Raw genomic sequence first — 18,859 nt, 5'->3', positions numbered from 1 at the left:
TCAGCAGTGATTAACAACCATATGCAGGTTTTCTCATGGGTTGTGTTCGAATGAAATAGGATATTAAAACTGGAAACTTAATTATGTAATTCAGGATGATAAATACATTATTATGCTTTCACCTTTTTTAAAAGAATTGAGACAAATGTAGTCATTTGTGATTTTGTAATCTTTGTTTTTATTTTATATAAATTAAAATATAAAATGCATTATTTTTTATGACAGACAGGTGAAATAAAAACATAGTGCCTTCTAGTATTGCATATTCTGGATCTGAAGTTCGGCTTCTGAAATGTATGCTTGGTTCTAAATGATATAAATACCCTCCATATTACTGACTTTTACTTCTAAAACTTCTTTCTGAAGTTTCAACAGCAAGTCCTTGTTATCCAAGGATAATGAGAACCAGAAAAAAGGCCATTTAAGGTCAATCCACTTAAATGGGGACCAACATTTCATATAATGAAAAAAAGCTTTGGGACTTGATCATGAAAAAAATTAACGGAAAACTATGAAAATAAGTTATTTTAGCATACATTTATCAAAATTTAGGTGATCATTGTGACTATGGCTAGCTCTTAGAATGAGCAGTGTGAAAGTCAAGTGTTGATTATTTTGAAAGGAGTAAATTTTTTGTATAAAATGAGGCGATTCTACATTTCGGTACTTTTTATATCACAATTGACATTTACATCACAGCATAAAGATGACCAGTGTTACAAAGATATTCAAGGTCTTGGTCATTTTCCTTTGGAGCCGTTTAGATTCTTAAATACTAAAATCACTGTAGAAAGCTCTCTCTTGTCACCAACGTTACATTTTTCTCTGAAGTGATTGTTTCCTAATCAAACTGCTCAGCCCCCAATTGCCATTGTTTTACCTGTTATTGGGGAAATTCTCTAATGCCATTTTGATTAGCCTCATGAAATTCTGTATTTGGGGGAAAGTTTTGCAGTGTTGCTCTGCAGTGGACATACATCTGTGGGAGGTACAAGACAGTCACTAACAGAATTAGGGATAGAGGCTGACTTTGAACAAGGATGGATTTTTGAGAGGGACTCAAGTCAAAAAATGGCTATTTGGAAATATTTTAGTATTTTGAAGGTGTGCTTCCCTGAACAAGCCCATCATTTGTAGGGATTTGGGTCATGAATACTCTGATAACAAGGGCTCCCTGACCTGTGTGTATGAATGCATTGCAGTATGCAGTATGAAAAAGAGACTCGGCCGGGCGCAGTGGCTCGCGCCTGTAATCCCAGCACTTTGGGAGGCCGAGATGGGCAGATCACGAGGTCAGGAGTTCGAGACCAGCCTGGCCAATATAGTGAAACCCCATCTCTACTAAAAATACAAAAAATTAGCCGGACGTGTTGGTGTGTGCCTGTAATCCCCACTACTCGGGAAGCTGAGGCAGGAGAATCACGTGAACCCGGGAGGCAGAGGTTGCAGAGAGCTGAGATCGCACCATGGCACTCCAGCCTGGGTGATAGTGTGAGACTCTGTCTCAAAAAAAAAAGAAAACAAAGAAAAAGAGACTCATGAGTCGGGGAGATACCAGTTCTAGCCTCAGTTCTGCCAGTGGGTAGCTGTATACTTATGGATGAATCACTTCCTTTTGGCATAAATTTACTTATCTGTGAAAAGAAAAGGTTGAGCTAAGGTCCCTTCTACTCATTCTGTGATTCTAAATTGGATATTTTGAGTTGGGGAAGAGCTATATCACTGTTTGCATAATTCCTAGAGCTTAGCAAATATCAACAACTCCTTCTTTTAGTTTATTTGCACTGTATATATATGTGCATTTTATGATTTCAGTATCTTCATCCATATGTAATTATGCTCTTGGTAAAGTTGTAATCAGCACTTTGGTAAAATTTTAAATTCTGCTCTTTTCACTAGTCTTATCTCATAAATGTTTGCATATATATTGTAAACTTAACATTTTTCTCTGTTTTCACATTTACCTTTCCTAATAGCTGATAGCACATAATAAGTGTATTAAAACATATACTTAAAACATATTTAAATATATTAAAACATACTCATACACATCCTGATCACTGGGCAACTGAGCATCTCCATACTTAAGAGTTTTTTTATGTTTTTTTGGGCCGTGTTACCCTAGACATTTTTGTAGATAGACAATTTTTTAAAAACAGCTCCTCACACTTGTAGCTTAGTTCTATGTGCATTTCAGTGCACAAATGACTTTTGCCACTGCTGTAAACAGGAAGAAACAAACTAAGGCAAAGAGCCCAGCTAAGTGAAACAGAGAGGAACAAAAGAAAATTAGAACTTGGCTTTTGCTGCTGCCAAGCTGGGCAAATAGCGATCCCAGGGAGCCTGGTGTTAAATAACAAAGAAAGCAGGGAACGAGGCAGAAATCCCAGTGGGATCTGAACGGCATCTTCAGATGCTTGGCTGCCCCTGCCACACTCTAGGGAGCATCTGATCACCTGGGAGGCATGGTGACCTTTGGCTTCTGACGTTGCACTGGTCAGACCAACCGTCTCCAGAGAGCTAAGCCATCAATCATCCCCTCAGGGGAGACAGTCAGGCTCACTGCCTCATCGCCTCGAAGCATCCACAAACTGAATTAGCTAATGCTACATTATTAGACATTTCTGCACTTTTCATTTATATTCAGAAGCTTGGAAATTTTCAATGTGTCTTTGGGGGAAAATAGTTTGTTCAACCATTATAATTAGATTTTCTACCCCTTATCTAGATAAATGAAGCGTAATTGACACTTTCCCCTTCTACCAGGGAAAGTGTCATTGCTGCTTCTGCATATGTGCGTGAACTATTTGCAATGCTTGTTTCTCATGGCTTACCCCAGAACTAAGGCGGTTATTGGGCAAGAAAGGGAACTATCCATTGCTGAAACTGGGAGTAACTTGTGATAACCAAAATTAGTGACTGAGGCAAAAGTCTCAGTCGATGAGTTTATTAAGCCATTTTAAGGGCATAATCCAGGGGAAAAACAAATGCCATAGACAGATCTGTGGCTGTAATTCCAAAGAAGTTTTCAGGAGGTTTAGTATTTATACCTTTTCTTAAAGGGGGAAGGCATTGTAGAAAAAGGGGCAGGTAGGTGGTAAAGCAAATTTACGGGGTTTTTGTTTGTTTGTTTATTGATAAAGAGTCTCAACTCTGTCACCCAGGCTGGAGTGCGGTGGCGCGATCTTGGCTAACTGCAACCTCCCTTCCCAGATTGAAGCAATCCTCCTGCCTCAGCACAAGTGTGCACTACCACGGCTGCCTAATTTTTGTATTTTTGGTAGAGACGGGGGTTTTGCCATGTTGGCAAGGCTGGTCTGAAACTGCTGACCTCAGGAGATTCACCTGCCTCAGCCTCCCAAAGTGTTGGGATTACAGGCATGAACCACCTCACCTGGCCAAACTTGACATTTTTGGGAGATTTTATTTAGTGCCCAGTAAATCTACATTTTGCATAAGGTAAGGTGAATGTTTGAAGAGAAAAAAGGGAATAAAGGAAGAATCAATTATGCAGAGTTTCTGCGTAGGTGGAGGAACGATTGATCTGGTCTTGTCTTTGTTCTATACCAGGGAAGATAAGCTGGTAATTGACATTATCAGTGCGGAATCGAATAGACTTTAGTTTTAAGAGCTAGACTTAGATTGTAAGCATAAAGTTACAATTGGCATGTCCTTGTTTATGGGAGGGCAGCAAAAAGTTTACTTACCTATGGAGGCAGTCCTGAGGCCTTCTTCTCTGGATAATGCTAGTAACAGCTCTTCATTTGAAAGAGGGTGTTGCATGACTCAGCCTCCAGGCATAATCTTTTATTTTGCGTAAGGAGTTTGGGGGTCTTGAGATTTTTTTAAATATTCCCTTGCACGTGGTTGTTTGCAATAAGTAATGGCAAAGCCTGGTTAAAGTGGATTCAATCAAAACAATTTTAGTCATGATTTAAATTACCAAGTAGGAAAAATCTAGAGTATTCTAGAAATTGTGTGTCGGTTTCAAATCCTACTGTGCTAGGTCATATGGAAGTGAGGAATATTGATAAAGTAAGAGGCAGTGCGGTATTTCCAGAGGTTAAATGCAAACCGATTCATTCCATTTCATTTAAGTATATATTTCTAGGCTTTGGAAATTACATCCTATGATTTTTTTAAAAACTTTTCTCCCCCAGATTCTGGCTACATTGGAGATTGGTTGCTTTCTAAAACTGAAGGAGAAGCCCAAGAAGAGATGGTGGATTCTCACTGAGTTTTGACTAGAGGAAGAAAAGGTAATTATTGATGATTTCGGAATATGTTTGCAGTATCATGTGGAGTTCAGCTGCAGTAGCAGCAAAGACAAAACTGAGAGTTTTAGACATTTTCTGTTATAATAACAACTGGTACCACTCTAATTTCATTGTGTGAGATGGACTTTTTAAAAACAAAACTTAAAATGTTCTTCTTAAATAAGCTTTTCCAGGTAGGTGCACCTGAGGATTAAGGTGTTACCATCAAAGCAGTTGACTCCTTTCCTTAGACCATGTTCCTGGGCCTGATTCCCAGCTTGTTCTGTGTGACAGCCTCACATTTATAGGGATTATGAAAGAATTTCCAAGATAGAGGTTACAGGAAGACCACTAAAGTGTAGGAACTCATTTTAATCACAGGTTCCTTGCTTTTGTCCATTCTGAAAGTATCAGTTTGTTTTTTCTCTCTACTTCAAGTTGCTCTGCCTAATGATTGGATTTATAGTTAAAAATAAACCATATTTAAATTCATATTGATCTACTTTGTTAGGCAAATTGGTCCTCGGGCCAATGGGTGGAAGATGTAAAGAAACAGATTTGAATTCAGTATAAGGAGGATTTTTTGAACATCTGACTGACTAATGAATGGGTTGCCTGGCCTGGACGAAGCTCTCCACTGATGGAGATATTTCTATTGTAAACCAAAGATTAAATTCTAAGCCAGGTGACTGAATGGAACATCCTCTCCGCCAAGGGACCCAACAAAACCTGAAAAATTAGTTCAGATCATGATGGGAAGGGAGGGTCAGGCATGCCTCATTATACTCTCCTCCCTTTGGAGTTCAGGCAAACAACTGACCAGCATTAACTTTTCAAAAGAAGACATACACGTGGCCAACAAGCATGTAAAAAAATGCTCAGCATCATTAATCATTAGAGAAATGCAAATCAAAACCACAGTGAGATACCATTTCACACCAGTCAGAATGACTACTGTTAAAAAGTCAGAAAGTAACAGATGCTGGCGAGGTTGTGGAGAAAAGGAAATGCTTATACATTGTTGGTGGGAGTGTAAATTAGTTCATGGTGGAAAGCAGTGTGACAATTCCTTGAAGAACTTAAAGCAGAATTAACATTTGACCCAGCAATCCCATTACTGGCTATAGACCCAAACGTGTATACATTGTTCTGCCATAACGGCACATGTACACATATGTTCATCACAACACCATTCTCAATAGCAAGACGTGGAATCAACCTAAATGCCCATCAATGGTAGTAGACTAGATAAAGAACATGTGGTGCATATACACTATGGAATACTACACAGACATGAGAAAGAACGAGATCATGTCCTTTGCAGCAACATGGATAGAGCTGGAGGCCATTATCCTTAGCAAACTAACGCAGGAACAGAAAACCAAATACTGTATGTTCTCATGCATAAGTGGAAGCTAAACAATGGGAACACCTGGATACTAGGAGGGGAACAACAGACACTGGAGCCTACTTGAGAGTGGAGGCTTGGGGGAGAGAAAAGATCAGAAAAAATACTCATTGGGTACTATGCTTACTACCTGGGTGATGATCTGTACACCAAACCCCTGTGACACACAGTTTTACCTACATAATAAACCTGCACGTGTAATACCCCTGAACCTAAAATAAAAGTTAAAAAAAAAAAAAAATCCTAAGACTGACAGAACAGTAAGATACCAAATTCCAACCTGACTCTACTGTAGCATCATATGGCCGATAGCAGGCACTGAAAACAAATCACAGTATTTTATCCCTTTGACATATTTTGAAATAGCTTTGTAAAGCTGTTTCTTTTGGGAGAAATTTACATTCCATAGAGAATCCTTTCCCTTTCCAGGTCTTTTCCTAATACTGAAGAGATTGGCTGAGAGTCTAGCACCTTTTAAGGGTCTGAATAGGAAGCATTCACCATCTATTGCCTTTGGGGGCAGCCACCTATGAGACTACGAGACTTCATCTACATAAGAACTTTTGTCTCCGCAACCCCCATATTAACCCAAACACTCCTTTCTATTTATTCCAGGTCTTTAGACAATAACTTAACTCTTTCAACCAATTTCCAGACAGAAAATCTTTGACTCCACCTATGACCTGTAAGCCCCTACCCCCCAAGTTGTTCTGCCTTTCTGGATCTAACCAGTGTATACCTGCCATGTATTGATTAATGTCTTCTGTCTCTGTAAAGCACATAAAACCAAGCTGTAACCCAACCACCTTGGATACATGTTCTCAGGAGCTCTTGAGTCTGTGTCACAGGTCATGATCCATAACCTTGGCAAAATAAACTTCTAAATTGACTGAGACCTGTCTCAGATACTTTTTGGTTCACACTATAGAAACTCTGTGTTTGTCTGACAAGGATGTTGCTGCAGAAGAGCCTCCCTGAACTGGGGTTGGTCAAACTGAATCTTCCTAGGTCTATTTTAACCAAAAGGAATTCTACAGTTTCTTTATTGATGGCCCAAAGGAAGCATAGGTTTTTTTTTCGTGGGGGGGGGGTTGGCTTTTTGTTTTCACACATTAAAAAAATTACGCAAAGATGTTCAACTCAATTACTGCACTTGTAATTTCTGGTGCTTCTGTCATGATTTGGGGTGACTTTCATGAAATGCTTATTCTCAAGCATATTTCCTGACCAGTGTGCCATGAGGTTAGAGAGGCTATTCAGAGTGAGGATGATTTTGTGCTTCCATGGTGAAGTGCAGCGCAGAGGGGTTCTCTGGGGCAAGTTGGGGGAGCCCAGAGTGCATGGAGAGTGAGGGCCTGGCACAGGCTGTGTTTGGATCCTAAGGAACCTCTTAGTGCAGGTGAATCAGGGTAAATGACAATGAAAATCTGCCCGAGGGAGAAGATGTGATCAAAGTATGTGCAAAGCAAGTGTGTGTGTTTTGCTAGGTTGAGAGGGAGAAGATTGCTGCAAGTTGATTATAATAAGCCTGTGTAAACCAAAAATAAAATTCTAAGCCCCTCAGCCATCTGAATGAACCCCTCCTCTTGGCCAAGGCCATTCCAAAATTAACCTGAATAACTAGTTCAGGCCCTGATGGGAAGGGCGAATCAGACATGCCTCATGATACCCTCCTCCCTTTTGGAATTCAGACCCAGCTGACCAGCATTAAGATGAACACAGACCTTAAGACTGATAGAACAGACTCTTTAAGTCTAATAAGAAACTTTTACAATCAGTTTTCTGAAGCCTGAAGCCTGCTACCTGGAGGCTTCATTTGCATACTAACACCCTGGTCTCCACAACCCCTTATCTTAACCAGACATCCCTTCTTATTGATTCTGAGTCTTCAGACAGTAATTTAACTCTTTCAGCCAATTTCCAATAAGAAAATCTTTGACTCCATCTATGACCTGGAAGCCCTCATCCCCACTCCCAGCTTCCAGTTGTCCCACTTTTCTGGACCAAACCATTGTACATCTTACAAGTACTGATTAAAGTCTTATGTCTTTCTCAAATCTATAAAGCCAAGTTGTAGCCCAGTCACCTTAAGCACATGTTCTCAGGATCCCCTGAGCCTTTGTCATGGGCCCTTGGCCACTCATATTTGGCTCAGAATAAATCTCTTCAAATGTTACAGAGTCTGACTCTTTTTATCAACACCTGACTTAGAATCTCAGCACCACCTTTGGACCCACCTGCTCTGCTACCTTTGAGCACTTAGTTTCTGCCTCCCTTGGCCAACTCTCCCCATTAACCATTCTATGAGGACAAGTGAATAGTCATTAAACATAAGGTGAAGCACAGTGTTTTTTGAGAACATCTGAATGTCCTATGACCATTCCTGTAGCTAACATACACTTGAGCCTAGAAAAGCGTATCTGAATTGTAACAGAATTTGTATACTCCTCTTTCTTCACCAAGCCTGTCTAATTCCAGGCAGAAATGTTTCTCCTTCTTCCTTCTAAATGCAACATCATTTTGTCCTTTGCATGTTTCATTGGTTTGGTTCCTTTTATTAATTATGTAATAATTGTGGTTTGGTTCCTTTTATTAATTGTGTGTAAAGGGTATCTCCTCACTGATCACTAGACGATAAGCTCCAGGAGGAAAAGGATTTCTTTCTGTTTTGGTTGCTACTTTATGCCAGGAACCTAGAGCAGTGTCTGGAACTTAGTAGGTGCTTCATAAACATTTACTTAATGAGATAACAAATGTGTCTCTCTGGCTAAACTGAAAGCTTCTTGGGGACAAGACGAGTCTCTTCATCTGTGACTTCATCATTGGGCTGACGCAGCAGCTGCCCTCTCCTCTGGCTATGGGACTGTGGGCTGAGTACCTACACGTGGGCTACTCTCTCAAAAGGGCTGAGGACGGGGTGTGGTATTGGAGCTGTGTTGGTGACTAGAGGTTAAGATCTGCCAACCTGCCGCTTAAGGCATAGAAGATTCTTTCCAAGATGCATACAAATGAGATTTGGAAGAGATGCAAAGCCCAGAGCCAGCATGGGTGTCCATGCTAGGACCTTTTACTAGCTAGGATCACCAGCCCCTCCCAGGAAACTCTCTGATGGGCTGAGGGAGTGGGGACAGGAAGGGCGTGTGCTGGGTGTCACAACAGAGCCTTCCCTTCAAGACAGGTCTGAGCGGAAGTGTGTGGTAAGTCACATGGAGGCAGAAGGTCTGTTCCTGATCAGGGTTAAGGTGCCCCTTTGGTCTCCCTTCCTAGCCTGTGTAAGAAGCCCTGCATCTGTTGAAATAAACAAATGCGACAAGGAAGCGCAGAAGCAGCGAGCCTTATTGCAATGTGCCTAGTGTGGTTTGTAGCAAGGAGGAAGTCCTGCTGGTGGGAGCATCCAGCCCAGCTCTGATGATCTGAAACCATCTTTGAGTAACTGGTGCCCGGAGGGAATGTTTTACTTTTTGGCTGCTTTTCCGACGTGATCATTAGGAAAGAGATAGGCACACTTTTCCACAACTTCTATGCTAAGCTTCTTTGTCTGGAAAGGAAATTTTAGTTGCAAGGACTTAAAATTGCCTTCTTGTGAGCTGATACTTTTGAGACAGTCAAGAGGATGTTAATTTAATGAAATCATGAACTTATGCTTCTTATCTCCTCCTCCTCCTCCTCATTCTTCTCTCTCAACACACACACACACACACACACACACACACACACACACCATTCCATCTTTAGAAGTCATCATGCCTTTGCATGTCATGTTTTGTGCTGTGGTGGCTGGAGACTCTCTCTCCATCACCAGCTGTTGCCTGGGCTGTCATTCTGTGTAAAATCCTTGCTGCTGACTTCTCATCCTTCCTTGCCTGCACGTGCCCTAAATCTCACTTTTCTGCCCATCCTCTTTGGCTCATCCTTTTCTCTTCCTACACAATTCCCTTCTCCCAGTGCCATCCTCCTTCCCAGTTGTACCAGTCACAGCCCCATTCCCTACCATGCCAATTACAAATGCAACCCCTTTATGACAGCTTCCTGCCCCACCTCCACAGGGAACTCACCTCTCTTCCGCCCTGCAGTGCTCTGAGCTTCTCCCATGGACTTTCCGTCTCCTGCCCCTGAGCCAGTTGTTTGTGAGGCAAGCCCAGCAGGTAGTGTCCATGCCTGCCGGTTGCCTTCTCCTTCTCTCCCACTTTCCTTGCTATTTTTTTTTTGAGATGGAGTCTCACTCTGTCACCCAGGCTGGAGTGCAGTGGTATGATCTCAGCTCACTGCAGTCTCTGCTTCCTGGGTTCAAGATATTCTCCTGCCTCAGCCTCCTGAGTAGCTGGGATTATAGGCACACGCCACTACGCCCAGCTAATTTTTGTATTTTTAGTAGAGACAGGGTTTTACTATGTTGGCCAGGCTGATCTTGAATTCCTGACCTCAAGTGATCCACCCGCCTCAGCCTCCCAAAGTGCTGGGATTACAGGCGTGAGCCACTGTGCCCAGCCTCTCTTGCTATTTTTGATTTGCCCTAAACTCCATCACCCTTCTTAAATGCATGGTACACTTTTTACAGCATAAATATTTGGTGATAGCCCTGAGGCTAAAGTGCAACATCACAGCATGCATCGGGGCCCATTTGGTGCAGGCTCCCATCCCACGGCCCCCTGCCCATGCGCCATGCTGTAGCATGTGTAATTCCTATCAACTTTCTGAAAATAGCAGGCTCCAGGCCTCGTGTTGCATACTACCTGGAACACCTTCCCTCTTCCTTCTCAACTGGCTGCATCTGACTGATCACTAAAGATGCCATTCAGGTGCCTCCTCCAAGAAGCCAGCTGGGTCATATGCACCTCCACTGGTGGGATGGGGAGAGTGGACAGAACGCCTATGAGAACATGTGCCAGACTGTATGTTTCCGGTGCTGATCTCCTTGACTAAACAGACTTTTATTATTACTGAGATAAGATCTTATTCTGTCACCCAGGCTGGAATGCAGTAGCACAGTCACGGCTCACTGCAGCCTCAACCCCTTGGACTTAAGAGATCCTCCCACCTAAGCCCCCCAAGTGGCTGGGATGACAGGCACATGCAACTATGCCTGGGTAATTTTTAATTTTTAATTTTTAGGAGAGATAGGATCTCGCTGTATTGCCGAGGGTCTCGAACTCCTGGGCTCAAGCAATCCTCCTGCCTCAGCCTCCCAAAGTGCTGGGATTACAGGTGTGAGCCACTGAGCCTGACCTGGACTTCTTTTTTTTTTTAATTTTAGATTCAGGGGGTACATGTACAGGTTTGTGACATGGATATTCTGTGTAATGGTGTAGCTTGGGCTCCTGTAAATGAACTTCTGTAAAGGTGGAACTGGATCCCTGACCTCTAGCAGTGCCACCCAACAGAAAGGTATTTAGAAAGTGGCTGGCTTGGCGGGGCATGGTGGTGTGTGCCTGCGGTCCCAGCTGCTCAGGAGGCTGAGGTAGGAGAATCTCTAGAGCTTGGGCAGACGAGGCTGCAGTGAGCCGTGATCAGCGCCACTGCACTCCAGCCAGGGCAACAGAGTGGGACCCCCATCTCAAAAAAAAAAAAAAAGGAAAAGAAAAAAGAAAAAAAAGTGGCTGGCTTTCTAATCATTCATCTTCAGACTTTCCAATCTGTACTCAATGCTTTTGGTTTTAGGTTTTTGTTTTTCTAATAACATATTTGATGAAGAAGTCCCATCTGATGCAGAGGAGACTTGCATGTGGAAAGGAGTTGTCACTATTTCTTAAATTGTGGCTTCACTGGCTTCATTACCTGCACCTTCTCTTCTCACAAATATATGTCATTTTTATTTACCATGACATTTGAGAATTTAGTAAAAGTTAGTGGAGCAAGTTAGTCCCCTTAGTTGCCTACAAGCAGCTCTAAACTCAGGTGTTTTTTGTTTTGTTTGTTTGTTTGTTTGTTTGTGACGGAGTCCCTCTCTGTTGCCCAGGCTGGATTGCAGTGGCACAATCTCTGCTCACTGCAGCCTCTGCCTTTCAGGTTCAAGTGATTCTCCTGCCTCAGCCACCCAAGTAGCTGGGATTACAGGCGTGCGCCACCACGCCAGGCTAATTTTTGCATTTTTAGTAGAGATGGGGTTTCACCATATTGGCCAGGCTGGTCTCGAACTCTTGACCTCTGTTGATCCACCTACCTCAGCTTCCCAAAGTACTGGGATTACAGGCATGAGCCACTGTGCCTGGCCACCCAGGTGTTTTTAATTTTATACACAGGCTGCTACAAGAAAACCAATGCTGGGAGATGGTCATGCATTCAGCTCAGGTCAACTCAGGGTACCCTCAACCTAAAATGTGAGAGGAGAGCTGCAGAAGCAATGGACGAGAAGGGGGCAGGGGTTTTAATATCCCCCACACATCTTCCAGCTTCTACTCTGCTCACTAATTTCATTTTGGACAAAAGCTTGTTGATTCTTCTTACTCAGGCTAGTTTCCTGCATTATACTGAACAGAATTCCTCCAGGGAACAGCCTCTTGGCTAAATCAACATACACCTGCCATTCACAGATGCAGGGTTCTAGCAAGATTCTAGAGCAGGGTCCCCAACCCCTGGGCCATGGATCGGTACTGGTTTGTGGCCTGTTTGGAACCTGCACAGCAGGAGGTGAGCGGCAGGTGAACGAGTGAAACTTCATCTGTATTTGCAGTTGCTCCCCATTGCTTGCATTTCCCCCTGAGTTCCGCCTCCTGTCGGATCAGCAGTAGCATTAGATTCCATAGGAGCATGAACCCTATTGTGAACTGCGCATTTGAGGGAGCTAGGTTGCATGCTCCTTATGAGAATCTAATGCCTGATGATCTGTCACTATCTCTCATCACCCTTAGATGGGACTATCTAGTTGCAGGAAAACAAGCTCAGGGCTTCCACTGATTCTACATTATGGTGAGTTGTATAATTATTTCTTATATATTACAATGTAATAATAATAAATTGCACAATAAATGTAATGCACTTGAATCATCCTGAAACCATCCCCCTCAACCCCTGGTTCATGGAAAAATTGTCTTCCACAAAACCGGTCCCCAGTGCCAAAAAGGCTGGGGATTGCTGTTCTAGAGCCTTTGTCTTTCAGATAAGGTAGACCCTGGCTTCACTTCTAAAAGGAAGATAAATGACTTTCTAGTGATATTTGCCCATTTTAGACAAATGTTTCTGCACCTTAGACTGAGGGCAGGTAGGCAGGATCATTGCTGGGGTGGCTTCCTGCTTGAACATTGTAGTTTCTTTGAGTTGAAGGTAGAACATTAAGATGTGATCACTGAAGGAGGAGCATCAAGCACAAATGAGCTCCTGATGTAGTTTACACAGCACTTGGGTGGAAAGGGCCATCCCTTTCCCTCTTTCCTTATGGAATTGGGAATCCGACAGTAAGTGGCCAATGAAAATGTATCCTCGCTGGTCACAGTGGCTCGTGCCTGTAATCCTAGCACTTTGGGAGGCTGAGGATGGAGGATCGCTTGAACCCAGGGGTTGAGAGAAGACTAGGCAATATAGTGAGACCCGTTTCTATAAAAAAATAAAAATTAGCTGAGCATAGTGCTGCACAGCTATAGTCCCAGCTACTTAGGAGGCTGAGGCAGGAGGATTACGTGGGCTCCATTGCATGGAGTCCAGGAGTTTGAAGCTGCAGTGAGCTATGATTGTGCCACTGCACTCCAGCCTGGGCAAGAGTGAGACCCTGTCATTCTGACCCAGGTGTTACTCCGAGCAGCACTGATAGCATTCAGGGCTAGGTCATGCTTGGTTCTCTTGGCAGAATTTTTTCTTTGGTTTGGGGATATCGCCTGTACATGACAAGACAAAGGGGCAGGAGGAATGGAAGCCTTCCAGCATCGTTCACATTGCATGCTTGGAAACACTACTTGGGGGTGGAAAGTGAATGCATCTTTGTGGCATCTGAGTTCCCAGCAAAGGGTGTCTGCTGAGCTGAAGGCAAAAAGGGAAGGGGGAGAATTTTATAGAATAGGACATCTGGGGCACTCACATGGAGGGAGATTTAATACTATTTAGTCCCTGGCATTATTTTTCTTTCCTTAAGTTTACACTTTTTACATTTGAAATTGAGAAATGATCACATTTAAATAGCAATGATTAAACATGTAGTTGATCCAGTTACTTTGTCATCCTTTATTTAGAAATGTCCGTAAGTAAGTGATCTCTAGTCTAGGAGGCAGATGGGTTCTGATGACCTGGGAAGAACTCTGTTGTTACCAAGGCTAAATCTCCACAGATGTTTCCAAGACCCAAGGGTCACAGCTGTGTGCCAGTAGGAAAAGAGAGGTGGAAAATCTACTCCAAACGGCCAAATGGGCGTTACATCCTAGGCAAATGCCAACCTAAATGTAGCCCTTTGTGTGGTCAAGGCTGTAGTCAAAAGCAGAAAAAGCTAGCTCTAATTTCTCCAAACCAATGTCCAGCTCAGTGTTCCAACTGCCAGCTGCTCCGGCCCCTTAAGGTGATAACTCAGGGCCCAGAGTGACCTCTCTTGCTCCATTGGAGCCAGCCAAACCCTTGTGGATTTTTTTGTACTTACCTTTGACAAGAGGAAATCTCTGCAAACCTCTGTGTGCAGTTCCAGAAACATGTTTTACTTTATCATCATGCTCAAAGACTGCTTTGTAAGCTCTCTGCATTGGGGGTAAGCTGGTTAGCATTTACCAAGTATTTGTGTTTATTAAGTTAGTCTTTGCTCTCAAAGAGTTTATATTGTGCGTGCGCGCACACACACACACACACTTTTTTTTCCACTTAAAAACAGAAGAATGAATGAGTGTGTATATGTTTAGGTGACACTGAGAGGTAATGTTACCAAAACACCAGTGGTTTGGTCTTAATCCTGCTGCTGTTCACCACACAGAAAGCCAATCACTGAGATAATCAGTACTGCCAGGGAAGAAGGCTTTATTCAGGTGCTGCAGGTGAGGAGATGGGAGATCAGTCTCAAATCCATCTCTCTGACTGACTAAAATTAGGGGTTTATATAGCAGGGAAGAAATGTAACCATGCATGGGAAACAGGAATTAGAGAGAGGTAAGGATGAGGAATTGGTCAACAGGAAGCAGGGGGTCAGTAGGCATCATGATGGGTGAGGGGTCTGGTGTTTTATTGCCCAGATGCAGTAATCTGGTAAGTTTCAGCTCTGTGATACTATCTCAGAGGACTGATGGTTGGTTTCCTGAGAAAGGAGCTCAGATAAGACAAATGTAACTTTCTTATGTTTCAAGACTGGGAAGGGTCAATTTCTATGTTTATTCAAAAGAAACCATAAACATCAGTTCTATGGGCAATTGGACTGATCAGTCATGTAGCAATAAGATACCCATGAATACATCTTTACTATCATGAACAAGTCTTTGTGTAACACTTGGGCGAAGACTGGAGGAAACGGTATGGTTTTCCTATTGGGAGGGTGGATAAGGGGAAAAAATCATTAGTTTTATTCTTAGAACAGATGAGGGTGAAGATGTAACACGGTTTGATGGACAGGAAATGGAAACTTGCTACAGTGGGACTGGTGGAAGAGCAGAGGTGTGCTTTGTGAGGTTCTGGGGGTCTGTGTGGGTGGGAGTAACATCCTAGCCTGGAGAGCGCTGGTTTCTTCTTGTTCTTTTTGTTTTGTTTTGTTTTGTTTTAGAGACAATTGCAGTGCAGTGGCACAATTGTAGCTCACTGTAACCTTTAATTCCTGGGCTCAAATGATCCTCCAGCCTCAGTCTCCTGAGTAGCTAGGACCACAGGCATGCACCACCATGTCCAGCTAATTGGTTAACTTTTTCTTTGCAGAAATGGGGTCTTACTGTGTTGCCTAAGCTGATCTCAAACTCCTAACCTCAAGTGATCCTCCCACCTTGGCCCTGCAAAATTCTGGGATTACAAACATGAGCCATTGTGCCCAGCTGAGGGCTGGTTTCTAGAAATGGTGGTATGCCAGGCTTCATACTGGGGTCATGCATGTGGACTGGGCTCACTGGCCTGATTGCTCTAGCAATATGTGGGGTAGGAAGAATCATGCCCCCTCTCTCCTCCTCTTCGAAAAATGTCCACATCCCAATCCCTGGAAGCTGTGAATATGTTCAGTTATATGGCAGTTGGGAATTAAGGTTGCGAGTCAGCTGTCCTTGAGATGGGGAGATTATCCTGGACTATCCAGGTGGGACCTTTGTAATCGCAAAGGTCCTCGGAAGTGAAGAAGGAAGTCAGGAGAGTCAGTGTCAGAGTGATGCCGTGGGACACAGTCTTCAGGGCTGTTGCTGCCTTGAAGATGCAGGAAGGGGCCGTGAGCCAAGGAATGCAGGTGGCCTCTAGAAGCTGGAAAAGGCAAGAAAATGGATTCTCCCTGAGAGCCTCCAGCAGAAATGAGGCCCTGCCAACACCTTGACTTGTAGCCCAGTGAGACCCAAACATCTAACATCTAAAACTATAAATAAGAATTTGTGTTGTTTTAAGTCACCACTTACATAGTCATTTGTTACAGCAAGCTATAGCAAACAATCCAAATGGAGACCTGTCTCTAGTTTGGAAATGCGAGACATTCTTATTTATTTGTGGAATATAATATAATGGAAAATTTATGGAATATAAGTAACTCCAAGAAGATTCTTGTCAACATTAATTCTGAGATTTTTCTAAGCTAATTTATTTTACTACAGTAAGGCCAGGAACTTTATTGCTTTGCTGTTGTCTCCTCACTGCCTCGATCAGTGCCTAATTCATTCCTTTTTGAATGAATGAATCTTTTCTAACCAAACTCATGAAAACCCCTAAGAAACACCCCCAACTTTTTTTGAGACAGAATCTCATTTTGTCACCCAGGCTGGAGTGCAGTGGATCACAGCTCACTGCAGGCTCAACCTCCCAAGTTCAAGTGATCCTCCCCACTTGGCTTCCCAAGTAGCTGGGACCACAGGTGCACACCACCACGTCTGGCTAATTTTTAAAATTTTTTTTTGTAGAAATCAGGTCTTGCTATGTTGCCTAGACTGGCCTCAAACTCCTGGGCTCAAGTGAACCTCCCGCCTTGGCCTTCCAAAATGCCCTCATTACAGGTGTGATCCACTGTGCTTGGCCCCACCTTTTCAAAAAAAAATTTATGCTAAATTGTAAATGTTAAATTGAGGCTCTTGTTATAGACAAGGCATATCATACTTCGCATTATCATTCAAAGATGAGAGGCTTAATTAGAGAATTTTCTACAGTTGGGTTTTAACAAGAGCCATTCTTAACTTCCTTGGGGTCTAAGAACTTCTTGGTACCTACACATGGTTGAAATGTTAACCCTGTACTTTGCTGCTTAGCAAGACTGCTGTAATGCTGATATGGTTTGGCTCTGTGCCCTCACCCAAATCTCATCTCGAAATTGTAATCCCCACACATCGAGGGAGGGACCTGATGGGAGATGATTGGATCATGGAGGCGGTTTCCCCCATGCTGTTTTCGTGATAGTGAGTTCTCGCAAGATCTGATGGTTTAAAAGTGTTTGGCAGTTCCCCCCTAGCTCTCTCTCTCTCTCTCTCTCTCTCTCCCCCCTAATGCCATGTAAGACGTGCCTTGCTTCCCCTTTGCCTTCTGCCATGATTTTAAGTTTCCTGGGGCCTCCCACACTATGCAGAACTGTGAGTCAATTAACCCTCTTTTCTGTATAAATTACTCAGTCTCAGGTAGTTCTTTATAGCAATGTAAAAATGGACTAATACAAATACATAGCAAGTTAGGACCTTAAGTCAGTGATTAAAAAAAAAAAGTATTCATTATTTGTGAAACTCAGCTTGGAATATCTGATATTATTTACTAACATATAATTAATAATCATTGCATGGCATCTTTTAGAATAAGAATATTTCTAGTGTAGATTTATTTCTTTACTCATTCTCTAAAGAAATCTTTGCTAAGGCAGGTCACAGTAGCTCACGCCTGTAATCCCCGCACTTTGAGAGGCCAAGATGGGTGAATCACCTGAGGTCAGGAATTCAAGACAAGCCTGGCCAACATGGTGAAACCCCATCTCTACTGAAAATACAAAAATTAGCTGGGTGTGGCGGTGGGTGCCTGTAATCTCAGCTACTCGGGAGGCTGAGGCAGGAGAATTGCTTTAACCTGGGAGGCTGCAGTTGCAATGAGCCAATATCACACCACTGCACTCCGGCCTGGGCAACAGAGTGAGACTCTGTCTCAAAACAACAACAACAACAAAACAAAACAAAAACTTTGCTAAGATCCTGCTGTGTGCCAGGCACTGGAGAAACAAAGATAAATAAATAAGATATGGAATTTTTTCCAGAGGAAACCACATTCTAGATGCAAAGAAAGATAAGTGAGTAGCTCAAGAGAGCATGGAATAGCAGTGCTAAAATAATTTAGGGTGCCAAGAGGAAGGAACTTCCCACTCTGCAGGAAAAGTGCAGCAGAGAGGAGGAGATATTTGAACCTAGTACTGAAGCACAAGGAGGAGCATAGCAAATGAAAGCAATAAACATTATTAATTGCCTACTGAATACCAGGCACCATGCTGGGCACTTACGTGCGTAATTTTATTATTTAATTTTTACCCTAAGGAAAATTGGATTTAGTTAAGTAACTTTGCAAAGCCACCCAGAGTGGCATTTCTATTTTTTTCTTTTTTCTTTTTTTAGAGACAGGATCTTGCTCTGTCGCCCAGGCTGGAGCACAGCGGTGTGATCACGGCTCACTGCAGCCTCAACCTCCTATGCTTAGGTGATCCAGGATGGCATTTCTGGTTATTGTCTTAGAAGTCATTGGTTTTAACACTCTAGAGGAGAGACTGGCAGACTTTTCTGTAAAGGGCCATATTATAAATGTTTCAGGTTTTGTGGACCATACAGTCTTTGCTCTAATTATTCAACGTTGCCACTGGAACATGAAAACAGCCATAGATAATACAGAAATGAATGAGCATGGCTGTGTTCGAATAAAACTTTATTGGCAAAAATTGGCAGTGATGTGGCCCACAGGTTACAGTTTGCTGACCCCTGGTCTAGAAGAGCAATTACAGGTACCATTTTGTTTGGAGATATTTCTGGAGAGGGAGCCTATAGGTTTCATTAGCTTCTTAAGTGGGTCAGCGACTACTGGGATTTCTGGTCAGTGACAGTTTCAGAATGTATTATAGAACCTCACAGAGAAATGATAGCAGGCTGGATTAATAATAGAGATT

At 42.8% G+C, this 18,859-nt stretch overlaps 1 protein-coding gene across 16 annotated transcripts in view; it reads left to right on the top strand.

Annotated features, from left to right (window-relative positions):
- SVIL (supervillin) overlaps positions 1-18,859 on the top strand; it is a 277,505-nt gene that overhangs the window by 43,445 nt on the left and 215,201 nt on the right. For all 16 annotated transcript variants that reach the window (XM_063780610.1, XM_063780606.1, XM_063780603.1 and 13 more), the window contains exon 2: positions 4,161-4,259. The gene's annotated coding sequence lies outside the window, so the exon portion shown is untranslated. The remainder of the gene's footprint in view (positions 1-4,160; positions 4,260-18,859) is intronic.

Source organism: Pan troglodytes, chromosome 8, assembly GCF_028858775.2.
Source record: "Pan troglodytes isolate AG18354 chromosome 8, NHGRI_mPanTro3-v2.0_pri, whole genome shotgun sequence".
Taxonomy (NCBI): Eukaryota; Metazoa; Chordata; class Mammalia; order Primates; family Hominidae; genus Pan; species Pan troglodytes.
The sequence above is the reverse complement of the archived record's forward strand: the minus strand, read 5'-3'. Positions and strand labels throughout refer to the sequence as shown.